Source organism: Chrysochloris asiatica, unplaced genomic scaffold, assembly GCF_000296735.1.
Source record: "Chrysochloris asiatica unplaced genomic scaffold, ChrAsi1.0 scaffold00101, whole genome shotgun sequence".
Taxonomy (NCBI): Eukaryota; Metazoa; Chordata; class Mammalia; order Afrosoricida; family Chrysochloridae; genus Chrysochloris; species Chrysochloris asiatica.
The window spans coordinates 1018018-1037899 of NW_006408619.1; the positions used below are offsets into that span (position 1 = coordinate 1018018).

At 42.8% G+C, this 19882-nt stretch overlaps 1 pseudogene; it reads right to left on the minus strand.

The window, feature by feature from the left end:
* Nucleotides 1-3408: 3408 nt before the first annotated feature.
* Nucleotides 3409-19882, minus strand: part of LOC102816892 — a 55348-nt pseudogene continuing 38874 nt past the window's right edge.

Below are 19882 nucleotides of genomic sequence, written 5' to 3' on the forward strand. Positions count from 1 at the left end.
ACTGTACTGGGTTAATAGAAACAGCTCAGTGGCACCTTCTTCAGATGATGGCCAGGGCACATGCTGTGCCACACCCGCCTATCTTACACTAGCCTATGGGTATAGAGGGGTACAAGTATAGGCCACCATCCAGATTTCTAGTCAAAGTGGCTGTTAGTCCTCCTATTGCACATATGAGTTGCTTCAATCTGCTCTTGTGGTGGAGACCCGAGCTCCCAGTCTGCAGATGAGATGTTTACAGCTCCATCTGGTGGAATCCACCCCCCAGGACGCCCCTTCTCCCAGCGGTTGTTTGTTTCCCATTCCTAGCACTTAGTTGATTTTCTTTAGGTACCTTTCAAATACCAGCTCCTTTGGGTCTTGTTAAAATACTTTATCAGTGCCCATCTTCCTTGGCAGGGGTGACCTTTAACTCATCCTGTCACTACCTGACTTGGATAACCTCCAAAGAAAGGTTGCCATGGCGATCGTGCATTCAGCTCAACCAAATCTGACTTCTGTATCTTATTAAACATTCCCTAAAAAGGAAATCACCTAGAGAAACAGAACATGAGAGCCATTCACTTGTAACAATAATGTTCTGCTGCCTGCCCCCCCAACCCCCTATCCCCAATGGCCACCACTGCCTCCTGGGTCATGAGTTCAGTCATTGCCTTTCTTCTCCTTTCCCTAATCTCAGCTGTCAAGGTAAATGCTAAAGTTTTAGGAGGTGATGCGTGGGGGGATGGTTGTGGCAAAGTGTCAATCTACCTTTCAAAAGGCATTTTTACAGCTCAAATCTCAGCTCCACTGGCAAATACTAAGAGTGGATGTGTAATGAGGCTTTGTTCAAAACACTAATTGGATAGATATTCCTTTTTCCCCCTTTCCTTTTACTGTGGTGTTTCCCCCCTGTTCCTGGGGACACTGTTTGCACAGTGATTCTCATTAAATCGGCAAAGATAATCTCCCTTTAAACGTGGATCCCGGTGCTCCTTGCTCAGACCCAGGAAGCAGAATGCACAATTATTGCTGGGGACTTCCATGAGGGTGTTTTGTATTCACCCTGTGTTTAAGAGAAGGGGGAGAAGGCAAGAAATATGTGGTACTGGTGGAGTCTGCATATGGGTAGATCAGACTCTCTATCCCTTGGTAGCAGTCAGTCTGGTGGAAGGATGACTGGGTATCGGGAAAGATAGAGGCTCCACTTGGAAAAGGCAGGGAGCACTGCAGACTCTTTCAGCAGAAACTGTAAGTCTGTCTGCCGAGTAGAGGGGAACCCTCTGGTTAGAGTAGGGACACCTCACACCATGTGGAAGGTGTACCCCCACTTGGCCTGTTTCCTGGGACACTCTTGTCTCCATCAGGAGGCTGGGTGGCATTAAGTGCGTTGCTCCAGAAGAAAGCTGCTTTTGTAGAGATTTCACCCAAGAAAACCCCACTGAGCAGTTCTGTTCTGGGATCCATGAGTCGCCATGACTAGGAGACCAACTTGACAGCTGATAACAATGACAATAACCTGCCCCGTGCTGTGTTTATCCAGGAGCAGCCAGAATTCTGGAAGTATGTCTCAGAAGTTTGCAAACCAGAGAGTGTCTAGAGGCTCATTTCTAGTAAATGTCAGTTTCTGTGATGACAGGATTCCAATAAACTTTGAGGCTCAAATAATATCATCATCCACTGTAACAATATAATGTTCCAATAAAATGATAAAGGTTGTAGTTGAGGTTGCTCATTATATCCTCAGAGCTCTCTGGCTTTCCCTTTCACTGAGCCCAGCAGAACACTAATGAACATGTTGCCTATAGAACCGTGAGTTGATTGATGGCTCAGCCATCCAATGGCATTAGAAGTTCCAACTGGGCAAGAACCATGTTTGCATTTGCGTTCCTCACCTTGCACAAGGGTGCTCACAAAATATATGATCGCCCCCCCCCCCCATGGGCTGTAGGTTGAACAACTGTGGTACATGGAGCTTAACTGGCTGACTGTCAGAAGTGGACCCCCAGGATTTTCTTCCTGTTCTGAAACACCATTGAGCCACATTCAGCATAATAGCAATGCAGAAGCCTCCACTGGTAGGGGGCTTTCCTACATGGGAGGGTCTCCACCATAAAGGGTTTCCATCATAGAAGGTTCTCTATCATGGTGGGGTCTCCATCCAATGCTGTACGTGCAACCCACAGTTCAGAACCAAGCCCATCAAAGCCTATTATATTAAAATGTTTAAGTACATACGATGGTTTGTAGTAACAAACAGGCACTGCTTTGTGACAAACATCAAAATATTGTTACTCTTGTTAAATGCGGTCGATTCACTTCTGACTCATAGAGACCCTATACAGGGCTTCTAAGGCGTGGTTGGTGCCTTTGAACCATTGACCTTGCTGTTAGTAGTCTAGTGCTTATCATACATCATCACACCATAATGCTGTAAGATTGTTACAATTATGACTGAATTATCATGTCTAGACATTTCAGTGTTTCTTTAATGTATTTTATGCATACAAAGGCACACTACAGACAAAGACAAAGAAAAACATAAGGAAGTCAAGTATCACAGTGGCTTGTCCATTTGGCTGCTAACTGTAAAGGCAGCAGTTCAAATCTACCAGCCATCCCTCTGTGGGAGAAAGATGAGCTTTTCTGTTCCCATAAAGATTTATGGGGAGGCGGAGCTTAATGGTGGATTAGGGAGAAGTGCTGTGCTGACCTCTGCCAGCAACAACACAGAATACCAGATGAGGCAGGTTCAAGGGACGCTCCCAGAACTCTGAACTGCAAAGGAATATTTAGAAAGTTTGAAGGCTTGCAACCAGCAGAATTTGTAGCAGAAGCAAGAAAACTTGTGTTTTTGGATCTGCTGGCCCCAACAGCTCCTGGAGTGGCCATCTTGGGAGTGAAGGAGTGGGGGAAGGATCAGAGCAGCATCTAAAGAGTTAAATATGACACTGATTCTACTGAACATTAAAGGGGAAAATGACAATCTCGTGTTCAAATGATCTAACAAACTAGGTAGCAAGGCAGCTAGCAACTACAATTCAGTCACTGTGATCCATTGTTAGGTGTGAATAGATAAATATGATTTTACTTGAGATAATCATTCTCTCCAAGATGCATAATTAAAACAAAAAATCTGAATAAATGATTTAAAAGAAAGTTTAATCCTTAATACCTAAGATCTATGGTGAAATGTACTATTTGCTATGGTTTCATATGATTACCAATGCAAATATAAAAGACACCACACTTGGAAAGAAAAAATATTTTTAAAATGGTTTTAATTGAATGAATGAGATGAAAAGATTATGAGCACTGTTTGCTACTTACATGAAAGAAGATTTAAAAAAAATAATCACTGCACAAAATACAAAGGATAGGGTTATGTGGCTGTATTTAATTATTCTCAGTACTGGTTTTCTTGACTGTTCAAGAGCAAATTAAAGTTTCCACTGCATATTTGTTTTCAAAAGTGCTGAATTGCAACACAGTTGCCAATTTGACGTTTCTGAATACCTTTAATAATGTCTCTGCATTGCAGTTTGTAAGTTTCCTTGTCATGGCACAGTTGATAAATAAATAAACCCAGGTGATCAATATTTTCAATGCCATCAGTGATGACCATGTACTCATGAATCAGATAGGAATGAGGCAAATAGGTTCTAGCCTTGATGTGGATTCCTAGGGGTCATAACGATCCAAGTGTTCAGAAGGATCTCGTAGCACTTACCCACGTTAAGCTGTAAATAGACCGTGAGTTGCTAGTTGAAATCATGAACACTGTTCGCAGTATCGCTATCCGCAAACTCTGGTATAGGTACATTAATGAATTCCACCTCATCTTCTTCAAAGACCATAAGGTTTTCACCAATGATTTGGTAGCAAGCAGCATCAGAGAAGCTTCATTTAAGATGACATCATCTTAATGATGAAATACAGCATTGTGCTGGAAGTCTTAGTAAGAGCTCTATGGCAAGATGGGGAAACTTAAGGCATCCAGATTGGCAAAGAGGAAGTAAAACTCTCTCTATTTGCAGATGATACGATCCTATCATAGAAAACCTCAAATACTCAGCAAAAAAGCTACTGGAACTCATTGGAAGAATCAGCAAAGTGGCAGGATACAAGATCAACATACAAAAATCAGTTGGATTCCTCTATACTAATAATGACAACATTGAAAAGGAAATTAGGAAAGCAATACCATTTACAATAGCTGCTCAAAGGATGAAATATTTATTAATAAATATTTCATTTATAACTAAAAAATTATTAATAAATGTAACCAGAGAAACAAAGAACCTATACAAAGAAAACTACAAAACACTACTACAAGAAACCAAAAGAGACTTACAAAAATAGAAGAAAATACCATGCTCCTGGATAGGAAGGCTAAACATTATGAAAATGTCAGTACCACACAAAGCAATCTACACATAAAATGCAACCCAACCAGATTCCAACAACATTCTTTAGAGAGATGGAAAAAACAATGACAAACTTTATATGGAAAGGAAAGAGACCCAGGATAAGCAAAGCACTACTTAAGATGAAGAACAAAGTTGGAAGCTTCTCACTCTCTAAAGTCAAAATTTACCGCATGGCCACAGTGGTCAAAACAGCTTTGTACTGGTACATTAAAAGATACATAGATCAATGGAACAGAATTGAGAATCCAGTAATTAACCCATCCACGTACAGCCAACTGATCTTTGACAAAGGGCTGAAGTATGCTGAGTGGGGAAGACATAGTCTCTTCAACAGATGGTGCTGGCAGAACTGGAAATCCATATGCAAAAGATTGAAACAAGACCTTTATCTTATGCCATATACAAAAACTAACTCAGCATGGATTAAAGAACTAAATGTGAATCCCAGAACTATAAAGGTCATCAATGAAAAAATAGGGACCAATTTAAGGATTCTAATCCAGGGCACACACAGACTATCAAACATGGTAAAAATTACACAAATAAAAGAAGACAAAATAGATGATTGGGACATAATAAAAATTTGAAACTTATGTGCATCAAAAGACTTCACCAAAAGAGTACTAAGGGAGCCCACAGAATGGGAAAAATCTTTTGCAATGATATATCAGAAAAGGGACTAATTTCTAAAGTCTATAGGAAACTACAACACCTCTACAAGAAAAAGACAAATAACCCAATTAAAAAATGGGCACAAGATGTGAATAGACACTCCACCAAGGAGGAGATCTGGGCAGCCAACAAACATATGAAGAAATGTTCAGGATCACTAGCCATTGTTAAGTGCCGTTGAGTCAGTTCTGACACATAGCGATCCTGAACAGGGTTTCCGAGGCTGTAAATCTTTACGGGAGCAGAAAACCTCATCTTTCTCCCACGGAGCAGCTGGTAGCTTTGAACTGCTGACCTTGGAGTTCAAAGCCCGATTCGTAACCACTATGCTACCAGAGCTCCTGCAAATCAAAACAAAAATGAGATATCATCTCACACCAGCAATAAAAGCAAAGGTCAAAAAAGTAGAGGACAATAAATGCTGGCAGGGATGTGGAGAGACTGGGACGCTCCTGCATTGCTGGTGGGATTGCAAATTGGTACAACCACTCTGGTAAACAATATGGTGCTTCCTCATAAAGTTGGAAATAGAAATACCTTATATTCAGCAATTCCTCTACTTGTTATTTATCCACAAGAAATACAAGTCATAACACGAGTAGATATATGTACATCAATGTTCACAGCAGCACTATTTACAATAGCAAATATATGGAGACAGCCCAAGTGCCCATCAACTGAAGAACAGTTAAACAAACTTTGGTACATACATACAATGGAATACTATGATACCTTAAAGAATAACAAGAAAGCTGCAAACCACCACATAACATGGATGAACCTTGAGGACATTATGCTAAGTGAAATTAATCAGTCATAAAAAGACAAATAGTGAATAAAATCATTATTGTAAAAGTTTAAGAAAAGATATCCATACTAAAAGGAACAAAAAATATTCTTTGTTGGTTGCCGGAGCATGGGGGTGGAGAGGTGTAGAGAGAGGGGATGGTAGTGCACAGGATAGGGGATAGACACACCATAGTTTGGTCGTTGGGGAGGGCAATACACAAGAAGGGGAGGGAGATGGAGGAACAAGGTGGACAGGGGAACACTGAAACAGGTTTGCATAGGCTAAATGGGACAGAGGTAAATAGTGATGCATATTCAACCTTGGAACAACTGGGCTCTGTGAGACAGGGATGGACGCATAGTATGAAGAGAGGAAGTAATACTAAGATGCTTGACTGTCTTATGAATATTGGTTGCCCTTGCCTACTGTTGTAAAATGGAGTCCTGGTGGGGCACTGTTGGCTAATGCATCAGAACTGTTTGAACTGCAAGGTCAGTGGTTCAAGCTCACCAGCTGCTCCTTGGAAACCCTATAAAGGGTCACTATGGATCGGAATTGACTTGACAGCACTTAACAACAACAATAATGATTATAAAATAGATACTTGAGTGGGATAGAAAGAATGTCAGGAAACATGATTACAGAAAGCTTGTCCAGTAAAATAGGCTTCTTGTGGAGCCTTTGCAGTGCGTGGAATCCTGAGTCCCATCCAGAACCTTGTGAGGTGGGACATTCCCACTGGAAAGGAACAGCTACAGCAATAGAAGATACATCTTCAAAGAAATATCAGCAGGAAAAATCCAAAACAAAAATGGCAGTCTGATTGGCTACTGTAAGAACAAGCAAGTTGTTCACCAGGGAGCCACGAAGGCAAGCAATCAAGTCCTTCCAGGACAAAGCCCCCTCCAAGACTGAAACTCAAAGGGAACACATGAGCAGGCATGTAAGCTTGCTGGCGACCACATTGGTCTACTGGTGAGTGGAAGAGAGGAAAGACAGCACTGAAAAAATGGGCTGAGTTCAACCACGTTCCATAGATTCCTGTTGACCTGGAGATGAGAGAGAGAAGAGGATGGGTTGGTCCTAAGTGTGGTGAGACCTGGGGATTCCTGAGGACAAGGACATAGCCATGGAAGGCTGAGAGTAAAGTATCTAGCTGATATGAAGTGAGGGGGAGATGCACAGGAATGTCTAAACTTGCAGATAGTACCCATTTGACCTAGCCTTGATAGTTTGATAATCAGAACGTGAGTTGTTATGTTGTTGTTATGTGCTGTTGAGTCAGTTCCGACCCATAGCGACCCTGAACAGTGTTTCCGAGGCTGTAAATATTTACCGGAGCAGAAAGCCTCATCTTTCTCCCATGGAGCAGCTGGTTGTTTCGAACTGCTGATCTTGCAGTTTGCAGCCTGATTCGTAACCACTACACTACCAGAGCACCTAGAACTTGACTACAGGAAGATAAAAATAATTTTTGATAAAGGAAACAAGTGTAAATTGCTACAATTTTATGAACTTGACCTATACTCATGGATGTAGTAGGTCAAAATACCAACTGAGAGGGAAGAAGTCTTCACTTCAAGTATGACTCCTGTCCCCTCTGTATACAGGGTAGAAAGGGACGGGCAACTTAGACATTGACTACATAAAATGAGGGGGCGATGAAGGCACAAAGTGACGGACTTAAAAGTTTTCAAGAGGGAGTTTATTTTCAGAGTGTGTGGGGAAAGGCAGACTCCACACTGAATAGTTTTCATCTTGCCTAGATGGGTCTGGTGAAAAGAGATGGGAATGAGGTTCTTATAATTCAACAGTGAGTAATTGTTATCATGACTAATTGCAACTGTCACAACTGTAAAGGTAAAAGTTTTGTAACAAAAATGGAAGAGTAGTTAATCTTACAGTCCAGGAACAGAGGACCCTAGCACCATCGGGGGGAAGAGCATGAGTGTAATGTAGGACCCTATCCAGAGAAGCAGTGACACCAGAGATGGAGGCAGAGATGAGGACAGGGAGAGAGGAAGCAGCTGAGGACTCTGGACTCATGGAAAGAGAAAGACCGAGTGCTGGCAGCCAAGAGGCAGGCTTACAGAATGTTCCCTTTGGTTGTTTAAATGATTATATATTCTTGAGTGTTTTTGTGTACATCCCCCAACAAAAGAAAACAAAACAAAAACAGAGGAAATAGAAGCAAATACTGTTGAATGATCATGCACAAAGTGGATTGTAATCATTGCAGTGAAATGATGAGTGTAAGACTGATGTTCTCTCATGTAAACGATCACTCAATTTACAACAAAAATTTGAAAAAAAAATTAAGTTCTTGGAACCCCGATATAGGGTTGTCTGTATGCTGAGCAAATAATACGAGAAGCTGGGTTCTATGAAGAAAAACGTGGCGTCAGGATTGGAGGAAGACTCATTAACAACCTGCGATATGCAGATGAAACAATCTTGCTTGCTGAAAGTGAAGAGGACTTGAAACATTTATTGATGAAGATCAAAGAACACAGCATTCGGTATGGGTTGCATCTCAATATCAGAAAAACAAAAATCCTCACCACTGGACCAATAAACAACATTCTTATCAACGGAAAAAAGATTGAAGTTTTCAAGGACTTCATTCTTCTTGGATCAACTGTCAACACTCGCGGAAACAGCAGGCAAGAAATCAGATGATGTACTGCATTGGGCAAATCTGCTGCTGCACAGGAACTTTTTAAAGTGTTGAAGAGCAGAGATGTCAGCTTGAGGACTAAGGTGCACCTGACCCAAGCCACAGTATTTTCAATAACCTCATATGGATGCGAAAGCTGGACAGTGAATAAGGAAGACCGTAGAAGAATTGATGCCTTTGAGTTGTGGTGTTGGAGGAGAATACTAAAGAACCAATAGATCTGTTTTGGAAGAAGTGCAGCCAGAGTGCTCCTTAGAGGCCAGGATGGCTAAGCTTCGTCTCTCATACTTTGGACATATTGTCAGGAGAGAACAGTTGCTGGAGAAGGATGTCATGCTGGGTAAGATGGAGGGTCAGAGAAAAAGAGGAAGACCCCTAACGAGATGGATCAGCCAGGTGGCATCATTGATGGCATCAAGTGTGGCAGCGGTAGTGAAGTAGGTTGGCCCAGAGTCCGACATTGTTTCCTCTGCTGTACATGGGGTCGCTAAGAGTCGGTTCCGACTCGATGGCACCTGACAACAACAACAATAACAAAGATGAGCCTTTCTGTTCCTGGAAAGATTTACAGGTCAGTATATAAAGGATGACGCTCTGTAGGGTCACTCTAATTGGGCACCTACTCGACAGCACACAACCTTCCCCACTACCAAGACAAACATTAGACTAACTGACATTAAATACAAATTGCACCTAACTGCTCTGACTTACCTACAACTTCAATTTAAAGTCAAGCTTAGGAACAGAACTCATTTGTAATCTGAGGGTTGCTTGTATTTCCAGATTATCTCGTACTCTGGGACCCCAGGGGCCATTGTACAAGTCAGTTAGAGTGGGGAGGACAAGAGGGCCCATTGTCAGCCACTGGTTGCCATTATGTTGTCCACAAACCAGATTGTCCTGGGCACAATCTGGACCTCTCTAGGGGCAGAGACCACCTATGCCCTCCCTAGGAGAGCCCCAGGTCTGCCTGCTCATGAAGAGGGATGTGGAAGGCATTGTGGGACCAGTGAAAGGTAGAAGAGTGGTGGACCTGGGGGTTGTGAGGATGAAGTTAGTGGAATTCTCTGCTTCTTAGGCCCATACATTTGTCAGACACTGTGTAAGTATTTCATACAAGTGTCCTCATATGATTCATAAAGATAGCTGTGAGTTCCTAAATAGTTACGGGGTGGTCCTGAGAAACTCAGCCACACTGCTAGGTTGTGTCATGGCTGAATTTGATCCTGTGTCCAAGACTCACTCTCCCTGTGCTTCTTCCTTGATCTCCATCATGCTCTACCTTGTGGGAAGGGTCATGAGAGAGAGAGCTCAGCGTGCCCTTTGCCTGAGAGTGAAGACTGAAGAGTAAACCCCACCCTGCCATTCACTATGAGGCTGGGGAGACTCCAGGAGTCTCAGACACACATCTGAGCATGTGCTACTTGAGTCTCAAAGGGCAGAAAGAAGGTACCAGCTGCCAGCAATTCCAGCCTCCTTAGGAATGTTCCTGAGGCTGGCCAGGAGCTCTGGGGAAGGACAGTTCCATCTGCATGAAGGATGTCCTTTCCAAAAATACCCTTTCCTTCTACTTGCCACCCAGCCTTCCAGGGAGGGTTCCCTTTGTCTCTACTGCAACCACAGATTCCCCAGTCTCTAAACCTCTCGAGCTTGAGATGCCTTCTAAAAAGGATGGGAAACATACACCATTCAGGCTGCTGAGTGGTCACCAGGCAGGAGGCGTCATATTTAAAAAAAGTTAACTGCTTTTGTGTCTTGAAAATTCCTAACACTGTGATGTTTTCCTCATCCCAAAGCAACCACATGTCATGTAGGAAACAGATGAGAGGAGAAACAGGCTTGGGTCCCTGCCATGGGAGCCTATAGATTACTGTTCTGCAGGGAGAGGTGTGGAACGTCATCCAGAGAGCATGTGTTTTTTTGGAGACAGCACCCAGCCCCACCTGTGACCTGGAACCTGTCCTGGATCCTCCATTAAGGCATAAAGCAGTGGGGGTCGGCCCTAGGGCATGGAGAAAAGGATGAGGGTGTTGAGAGCTGACGTCCAGGACCACATGGCCTCCCTCTGCCCATGTTGATGCACCGCACAGTCATCAGTGTTCAGACACAGTCACAGAGAGGAGGATCCAAATAGAAACCAACTTGAGTTGTAGAAAGGCAAGTTTTATCACTTACACAATGAATTAGGAAATCTGAAATCAATTGTGCCAAGCCTCACACCAGTGCTGAAATGAGCCAAGAGAAGGATCAGCAGCAAAAGATGAACCTTTACACTTTTGTAGCCCAAAGAGTCCTGAGCCAACTTTTAAAGAAATTCACATTGTATTATTTTGCTTAAAATGGATACTGGAAAGTAAGACTCAGTTTCATTTATTTCCTTATCACTTTCCTCCCCAGGAGCTCTGGTGATACAATGTGTTAAGTGTTGGGCTGTAAACCTCAAGATCTGCGGTTGAAACCCACCTGCCATTCCATGAGCAAAAGTATACATTCCATGGATACTCGTGTAAGACTGAGCGTCTCACGAACCCTAAAGAGCAGTCCTACTCTGTTCTGTAGGGTCACTAGGAGTCAGGATCATCTCAATGGGAGTGTGTTTTGGGGTTTTTCATCCCCATATTGAAAGCCCCAGAAACCACATAACAAATTACACAACAAATTCCAGGACTTGTTTCAACTCAGGCTACAAAGTCCAGTTGTTTTATGAAACAAAGAGCACTTCGGACCAAAAGGTTCTAATAACGTTTCTCTTGGAAATGATTCAGACCTGGGCTCCCTTGAACTTCACCTTCTGTGATCATCTATGATGATCCATCATCTATGATGGAGTATGGTCTACTCAATTTGTGCAATTATAAAAATGGGTCCTGTTAAAAACACACTTTGTAGCTTTCCACAGTAACTCTGCTTCATAGCAAAAGCCAAGGGATGGATGCCCACCTTTCTGCATCTGGAAGGGGAGCAATTGTTCAAAAAACAATGGATTTCCAATGGTGATGTTGGCACTCTTAGAGTGCTCAGAATCTTAGGAGGTTTTGTCTTTCAGGGGAAAAGGAAGCTATGAGTCACCACATCTATTATTTAAATTGAGGGAGTTCTGTTTGTTAATTTCATTTGGGAAAATAAAGGGTCCATGTTGCAGAAATAAGTTAGAAAACCATGTAACTATGATGGTCCAATAAGTGCCTGGGTGGTAGACACAGTTTACGTGCTCTGCTGCTAACGGAAAGGCTGGAGGCCCAACTCCACGCAGAGGTGCTTCAGAAAAACATCCCGGTTATCTATTAAAAAAAAAAAATTCAGTCATTGAAAACTCCTTGGAGCTCAGTTTCACTTGGACACTCCTGGGGTTGCGAAGGTTTGCTATCGATTCAACAGGGACTATTTACTGTTTCTTAAACGATCAAGAATGATAATGAATCAATGATACAAAACATTATGTAAAATTGTTGAATGGAAAACCAACCCGCACTGTAAATCTCCACATAAATCACACACACAACCAGAACGGACAGTGGAGAAGCATGAAGTATTCTCTTCATAGGGAGCGATGAGCGTTGTGATGGTTTGGCCTTGCTCCCTTGGATCTTGATCTGAGTCACATACTAAGTATTGAAGAAACCAGTGGGAAAGTCATGGTTTGCGGCCCAGTCCTGGTCCAGGTGGAAATGATGTGACTGAGGTCGCTTCACACTGCTCTGAACAGGAGGTTCACCTGTAAGTCCTTGTTTCGGTGGATGAAGACTTCACACGGCAGGCTGGCTGTCCACTGAGACGGGCTTTCAGTCAGGGGCAGTGTAATATAGTTTTGTTTTTTTGAAATGCTATTTAACTCAGTTCTGTGGTCCTATTTAGAGGCTGGTCAGCCACTTTTCTATGGGGGCTCACATCCTAGAGCCAGTCTGTATCTATTTGAATTACCCCGAGCCCAGACTACCAAAGTGACTAGGATGGTCCCTATGCCCTGAAGCCTACGGAATTATTAAAATTACTCAAACCCTGGGAGCCTAGGAAGAAAGCCCCTGTAGCTCAAATGTCGAAACCTTCAGCTGCTAAGTAAAAGGTTAGCAATTCAAAAACACCATGGTGATCTGCTACCATAATGATCACAGACCAGAGAACCCTAAGGGACAATTCTCCATCACGTGTAGTCGCTATGCATCAACAATGACTGCATGGTACCTAACAACAACAAAGAAGCCAGTGCAACCTAACCGTAAGCCATACATTTGCCTGCAAGCTGTCTCCTACAGGCCTAGCTTGTTGTTTTCCTGTCCCGGAGTACAATCCTCAGTGTGGCTCTACCAGTAGCCTTCTCTAGTTCAGAGTGGTAAGTAACAAAATGTTCTGACTTTCATCTATCTGATACCTGATAACACATGGTTACGAACAGGCAGCCACGTCACTTTTCCCTGTTGAGTCTCAGTAGAAGCTTTGGAGCAGGAGTATCTGCATTCTGGACCTACGCTTCAAAGCTCTGTGACTGTGACAATTTACTCTTTGAATGCCAGCTTCTTCTCCTGTGAAGTGGGGAGAGTCGTGCCTACATCATAACGCTGTTGTAATGAGGTGAAACAGGCAGCTGGCACACAGCAGCCTCTCCACGTTTCTCTTGTTCTCACCACCATTATCATTACTGTGGAGTGGATGGGATGTTGTTTAGTGACTCTGCTTGAAATTGGGCTTGCGTGGGATGCCTTTGTGACATGGAGGCACAATGGTTTAAGGGAGCACTTGACACTCTCTCTCACTGCGTTCAGGAAAGACAGGGTCTGCTCACTTGGGTGACTGACTAGAGCAAGTGGTCCTTGGAGATTTACTGCAAGGTCATAAACTGGTCTCCAACTGACAGCTACATCGAACCATTTGCTATCAAGGCAATTCCATGTGTACCAGAGTAGAACTGAGCTCCACAGGGTTTTCAAAGACTGATTTTTGGGAAGTAGATTGCCAGGTCTTTCTTCTGAGGGGCCTCCAGGTCAGTGGCATCACTAGGGAGGTGCCAGGGGTGTGGACCCCATCATGTGACAATCTCCCATGTTAGAGGTGATTGTTTATAAAATTTTTGTACAGTGTTTTAGCAAAAATGTGTTATTTTTTATTAAAAATTTCCCTGTATTAATTATAAGAGTGAAAACGTTACTTGTAAGCCCAGCTTACCTGTATCAATATACCCACAAGGCTAAAATTTTATGCCAATTCAATTCTCGAACCTTCTAGTGCATTCTGGCCAGAGTTGTCATTATTACTCAACAACTGTGATGCTTCAGATCCAAGATTGCATCTGTATGTGCTGTGTTGTTGTTAAGTGCCACCTAGTCAGTTCTGACTCACAGTGACCCTGTATATGGTTTCCAAGGAGCGGCTGGTGAGCTTGAACTGCCAACCTTGTAGTCCAAATCAACTTTGCAGTCCAGTGTATTAACTCACAGCGCCACGCCAGGACACCTGTGTATGCTATGTTGTTATTGTTAAGTGCAGTCAAGTCGGTTTCGACTCACAGCGACCATGTATAGGGTGTCTGAGGAGCAGCTGGTGAGTTTGAACTGCTGACCTTGTGGTTCATAGTCCAGTGCTGATCCCAAAGTGCCACACCAGAAGTAAATGCTAAAAGTGTGCAAAAAGAAACCCAAACATGTGCTGTTTGTTTGTTGATGCCAGTTTCATACAGATGCTGCTTCTGTGGAGTTTTCTGATGTTGTCTAGTGGTGACTGGTATTTATGAACCTAAATCAACAACTTATTTTTAGAATGATTTAACAATTTAAGGGAAATTAATTAATTTAGAATGATATAGTAATTAAAGGGAAATTAATTTAGAGTGATATAATAATTAAAGGGAAAGGAGAGAAAATCAAAAAGATTTCTGCTGTTACTAATAATGTAATTCAATGTAGAAAGGTTTTACAAAACTGTTTTATTCATATTCATATCATCTAAGAAGTATTAGATCTGTTTTGGAAGAAGTGCAGCCAGAGTGCTCCTTGGAGGCCAGGATGGCTAAGCTTCGTCTCTCCTACTTTGGACATATTGTCCGGAGGAAACCATCATTGGAGAAGGATGTCATGCTGGGTAAGGTGGAGGGTCAGAGAAAAAGAGGAAGACCCCCAACGAGATGGATCAGCCAGGTGGCATCATTGATGGACTCAAGTGTGGCAGTGGTAATGAGATTGGCCCAGGATCGGACATTGTTTCGTTCTGCTGTGCATGGGGTCGCTGTGAGTCGGTTCCGACTGGATGACACCTGACAACAACAACAAGAAGTATTACATCTAAATGCATATTATTCTTAGATTCAAATGGACACTACTCACTGCTAAGGAGTCTGTTTGGTCTGATACTGGAGGAGGGCTATGATGGGGGTGGGGGCTTTGTGTGTGTGATAACATGAGTTGTCACATTGGCTGACACCAACTCTATGGATGCCATTGTTCTAGGTGGACTTGAATGGCTACTTGTCACTTAGCAGTTGAGTGTCCTAACCAGTCACTACATTAGGTAGTATTCAAAGGAGTATCTTCTAAACCATCCTCCTACCCTGATCCTGGGGAGTTGAGGCAGGACCGGTTAAGTCTAGTACAGTGAGTCTCTTGAAATCTGGCCCATTCCTGAGTCAAACTGCCTAGTTCATTTCCTTGGGAGAAATGGCATAGAATAATTTAACAGAGAATCACTTGAAAGAAAAAAAGGTGTTTTGTTCTTTCAAGAAGACTGTTGAACACCCAGTTCAAACACCCCCGTAACTAATGCATTACTTTACACCAAGCAGACATCTTTTAAATTAGGCGGAATATAAATGAGTCTTGTTTTGTGCCATTAATTTCAATGGTTTTACACAATATTTGAATGGCTGGCTTTTCGTCTACTTTGGAAGCCGACCAAATCAGGCTGAACCTACTTGCATTAAAAGCCGTTCATGGGACTCAGCCACTTTCATCTAGCAGATGGAATGCCGTATGTTTTGACTCTCCCTCCATATGGAGCAGTAATATGCAACCCAGGAATAGAATGCACTCTTTCTCTCTGTCTGCGTTCTGGGTCACCTCTAACCCACAAGCACTTTTCATTCTGGACCAAGGCAGGCAAGTTCATCTGGAAAACACCCAGAAAAACGCTGAGAGTCTAAAGGGATGGTGTTTGTTTTCTCTAGCTCCTGCTAGACCTGAGACCTCAAATAAAATCAATTCCAAGAGTTTGGTGCACCAATCATTTGGCACTTGGAAGAATTCCATTTTCATTTTTCCAGGAATATGTTAGGCCTTTTAACTTGAGAGCATAACATTTAACTCTTGGCTAGTATCAGGAGTTCTAGAAACAGTGAGGTAAGTAGTTCTGGTACATGCTAAAGCACTTGAACATAATTTGATGTTTCTTTTTATGTTTTTTAAATTATGAATTGGGTGAAGGTTTACAGAGCAGATCAATTTTCCATTCAAAAATCCATACACAGTTTGCTTCGAGTCATTGATTGCAATCCCCAGAATGTAACATACCAATAACATACCACGTCTTCTCTGTATCTCCTCTTCCCAGCCCCCGCTTCCTAACCCTTCTTGTCATCTTAAATGGCTGATTATTTTAGTGCATGTATGTCTCCTGAGTGTTATTGTTCCCTTGATAGAATAAGTGCTGGGCTACAAGGTTGATTTGAACCACAAGGCTTCGAGCCCACCAGCTGCTCCTCAAAAATGTTATACAGGGTTGGAACTCAATGGCACTCAACAACAAACAATTGTTAGGCTGGAAATTGAGCAATGGGTGTGAGTTTATTTACAAACTTGAAGAGTGACTAAGGGCTCTCAGGGGTTCCACCATTATCTGTCTGACTATTAAGCCTGGTTTGTTTTTAATTTTGAGTTTTCGTCCACATTTTTCTCCCACTCTTTCCAGGACCTTCTACCGTGACCCCTTTCAGAGCAGTTGGTAGCAGTTGTGTATCACCTAGCTCTTCTGGCCTCAGGGCCATGGGGAGTGATGAGTTCCCATGGATAGATTGCTTCCTTGTGTCTTCAATTGTCTTCCCTCTTGTTAGCTCCTGAGCAGACAAACCTTAGAGGGCCACTCAGGAACGTTGAAGGCCTGGTCACTTCTCATCAGAGCTGTTGTTGCTGCTGTTAAGCACTGTAGGATGTTGAAAATCGTCTTTGTGGAATGTGTTACGTCAATTAACCTTTGTGTCTCCCAACACTATGGTCCTGAGCCCCCAGGACCAGGGACTTAGTCCCTCAAAATGTTTCATATCTATGAAGCTTTCATAGATTTGTTCCACCAAATTCGTGGATATTTTTGCAGCAAACATAAATACATATGTACAGACCTGTATATATATTTATTGGTGTACCCCCACTCGCTCTCCCACACCTGTTCAGCCTGTACTCACAGGTCACCATTGTTGCTGGATTGTGTAGGTAACACTGTTTGTCTCTGCTGCCTTTGATTCCTGTACTCCTCACAGTGTCTTCTCCTGCCTCCCTCATTTCTTGCGGACTTTCTCTTTTTGTGTATTACCTTCTTCTCCCAAGTTAACACATGTCCACCCTCTAGCACTGTAGGATAGGCACTCAACTGCAAGGTTGGTGTGAACCGCAAAGTCAGTGGTTCAAACTCACCAGTTGCTCCTTGGAACCCCTATACAGGAACACTATGTGTGGGAACAGACTCAACAGCAAGTAACAAAAACAACAAATACCTGCTAGTCGGTAACTTACCCTCTCTTCCCCTACCACCCATTGCTGCTGTTGTTAAGTGCTGGAAGCGACTGGTGAGCTTGAACTGCTGATCTTGTCGTTCAAACTGACCTTGCAGTCTAACTCAGTAACCCCCAGCACCAACCACCCATGTTGTTATTGTTGTTAAGTGCTGTCAAGTTTCTTCTGATTCATAGAAAGTCTGTATAGGGTTTCCAAGGAGCAACTGGTGAACTTGAACTGCTGACCTTGCAGTTCAGACAACCTTGCAGTCCAGCGCATTAACCCATAGTGCCACACCAGAACTCCAAACACTCAAAGTAACCATTAAAACTGTTTCAAAAAACAAGTGGATCTGACCCACAACCTGGGTCAGAACAAATGGGCTCTGATCTCTTTTCTGGCATTGACTAGGTGCGTGACCTCAGTCAAGGGATAGTCTTCATGTTCTTAGGTACAAAAGAAGGGAATTATAGGACAGAGGATGAAAAACAGACATAATCTCTCATGCCATCTCGAACTGATTGGCTGAGCCTGAACTCAGAGATCAGGGTTGTTGTTGTTGTTATTGTTGTTGTTGCTAGTCTGACTCATAGCAACCCTTTAGAGAGTTTCTGAGGAGTGGCTGGTAAGTTTGAACCACCAACCTTGCAGTTCAAACTGACCTTGAGGTCAAGTGCTTATCTTATGGCGCCACTCCAGGACTCCAGGGGAGTTGAGATTAATGAGATGTTTGCTTCGAGAACATGAAATGAGTGTAAGAGTGTTTACCACTCCGCCCATTCAGACTAGAATGTCCCCAAGGTCTCTTCCAACAATAACATTTTAAAACTCTGATTCCATTTGATCAATAATGGGCATTAGAAAGCCTAGGCACACTTCAGAAACCTCTTAGTACTGAAGAAGTAGGTCAGCTTCCCAATCAACTCCAGACCAACTCCATCATCCATCTGCCAGCTGCTGTAAAGTCCCACTTTTTTGGTAGGGGACCTTTCTAGCAACAGACCATTTGATGTCCCATAGAAACACAGAGGTTGCTAATTGGAAATTTGATTTTAATAAGATTGTGAACCAGAGGTGAGGGACAGGTAATATAATTTCATCTTGTTTCATGTTACCAACATATGACTTTCACTTTCCTACAGCTCTAATACTTCAGCCAGTCAGTTAGGGACTTGATTATCAAATATCTTTTTTCTGTGTCCTTAGAGACTGGGCTCTAAGAAATCCAAATCTCTAAGATTGTTTGGCCATCGTAGAACGAGATTTCAAGTGAGCTGACTAAATTGTTACCTGTGACGACATATTGATGTGGTGCTGCGGGATAATGTGCTGGATTGCAAAGTCAGTTGGAATTGCAAGGTCGATGGTTCAAACTCAAAAGCCGCTCCTCGGAAACCCTATACAGAGTTGCTATAAGTTGCAACCAACTCGACGGCACTTACCAACAATAACAATAGCGGCATATTAAAACGGCTCTCTCTCTTTTTGGCTGAGATGCCAAAGGCCACGAGTACTGCAAACTGCCAAGTACCCTCACATTACCAAGCCAGGGGTAGATAACTACGCAGGATTGCAAAACAGGTGACCCTTAGCCCGTGGTTCTTCTCAAGGGTATAAAATTAAAATCAACAATGGGCAAGAGAGGATATTTGGGGAGAGTTAGTATGAGATGTGGTCTGCCCTGTACGGTTCACCCGCATACCCTGTGAAAGAGAAAGTAGGAAAAGTGAGAAAGACCACTGGGTAGAAAGACCCCATTAAAAGAGACTTTACTGGAGAGGTTCAACTGGGAAGACGATGAAACACTAACAGATGGAATCACTGAAGGGTGACTTCTGGGAGCATACGGACTGTTGGTGTTGAAGAGGTTCTGACTCATAGTGACTCTGTATAGGGTTTTGGAGAGCAGTTGGTGGATTTGAACTGCCAACCTTTGCAGTTACCAGTCCAGTGTTATCCTACAATGCCACACAGGAGCTCACATGGGGACTAGGGGCTGAACATGTACACAGGCAGCCAGAGAAAGCTTCTGGAGAGACGTGGAAGAGGATGGCGTGGATCTAGGCAAGAAAACGGACTTTCTCCTTCCTTTGTCAGAGCTTTAAGCATAACAATATTAAAGACCTGAAGGAAGGACAGGGGGATATAAATGAATTCATACATTCATAGCTGGTTTTTCAATTCCTGCTGTTGTTTTATTGTTTACTAAATCTTTCTGATTTACCACATTGTTATTTTGAGGAGGTTTATTAATTTTTTGAGGTTCCCCTGTAACCTGTAATTTATTAATTTCTTCACAAGTTAAAAGAAGTTTGTTCTTTTTTTTTTTTAACCAAAATTCAGCCTGTGTCCATGTATGTGCCCACAGAACACTGTTGTTCCAAGGTTCTGTGTACAACACTACCTAAGTCTAGCTCCTTTAGCCCTTGCTTACATAACACTCTATGTCTTTATCATTCTTCAGCTAACTTCCCTCTTCTTGTATATTCCCCTACTCCTTCTTGTATATTGTCCTCCCTGTCACCCAAGTTAACATGTGCCTACCCTCTAGTGGGAAGGAGCTCTGGTAGCGTAGTGGTTATGAATTGGGCTGCGAACCGCAAGGTCAGCAGTTCAAAACTACCAGCTGTTCCACGGGAGAAAG